Source organism: Pristiophorus japonicus, chromosome 5, assembly GCF_044704955.1.
Source record: "Pristiophorus japonicus isolate sPriJap1 chromosome 5, sPriJap1.hap1, whole genome shotgun sequence".
In the NCBI taxonomy this organism is placed as follows: domain Eukaryota; kingdom Metazoa; phylum Chordata; class Chondrichthyes; family Pristiophoridae; genus Pristiophorus; species Pristiophorus japonicus.
Window position 1 is genome coordinate 150,838,511 of NC_091981.1, and position 1,339 is coordinate 150,839,849.

The window sequence follows — 1,339 nt, forward strand, 5'->3', positions numbered from 1 at the left end:
AATACCCCGAGGTCTTGTTTGTGACCAAGACAACAGTAATAGAGAGGCCACATGAGATGGCAAGGTCAAGGAGATGGCCATGACTATAGGTAACTAGTTTATATGGAGGAAAAGCAGTGAACTCAGAGGAGAGAAGGCAAGGTGAGTTGAGAAAATTGAAGAGAAGGTAAAGGTGAAGTTGCCCTAATCCACTGTTTATTTTCAGTTGGGAGTCAGGGCATGGGACTTTCAGGAAGGAGATACAGATATAGATGAAGCTGGCCTGGCCACTTGGATTGAGGATTTGACAAAATCTGGTTCCAGTTAGAGCCAATCTCCTGATCTAGAAGTCCTTCTTGTTCAAATATTTTATTTGAGCCCATTAGCAGCAAATAGTACGAGCCATTTGTGCTAATAAATGTAGCTTTGGGCATACCTTCAAAAGTAGGCTTGGCAACTGGCCTCATGCCCTACATTTTAAAAAGAATGTGAGCAGACCACTACCCCCACCATAATGCACAAAAGTCTGGATGGGATCAACTTTAAGCAGTAGTATACTCATACACAATCAGCATGTTGGTGGCCTTGCCCAGTGCGGCTGTCCCCACTACAAACCCTGTGACAAATAAGCCGATTTTTGTGAGCATATTAATACTATGGGAGCAGCTGCTCACTCTCTACTCACCTCTCCCAAGTTGACACTTATGCTCCTAGGTTGTCTATGACTAGCCCTTTCAAAGCAGACAAAAGAAAAAGAAGAAATCTTTAAATAGGATTACATAATATTTGAGGTGCAGCCATTCAGAGCAAAACACTTCCCATTATGAACATATAAACCACCAAAATAAACAAGACCGCAATGAAACAGACGTATCATTGAATTTATATAGAATTTCTAGTCAGGACAAGGTATTTATTACAAACCTATAAAAAAGCCTCAAAATAATATTTTATTGTACTTGCATTGGGAACAACAGTCACACAATCATACATGAACTTTTAAAACCAAAGTGATCTCCAGCATAGTGAGTATGGTTGGCCTGTGATCACTCTGTTTAGAATTTTACAATAAAAACACCAACGTTCCATTATACTGAACAGGAATGGGTTTACACACAAGATAACCATGCTATTTAAAACCCAATTCGTAAAATACACATGCAACCACCCCACAGAAAAAAATAACCGCATGGTGCAGCCTCTTTAGCTACCAAAAATAATGATAAGGTTCATGCTTTATGTAATTTTTCCACTCATTTCACAATTTTTGGCACTGTTGAGTTATTATTTTAAAGAATCTAATGGAATCTAACCAAAGAAAAACAACAACTAAAATGTGTCCTCGCCAGGAAAAGACTTT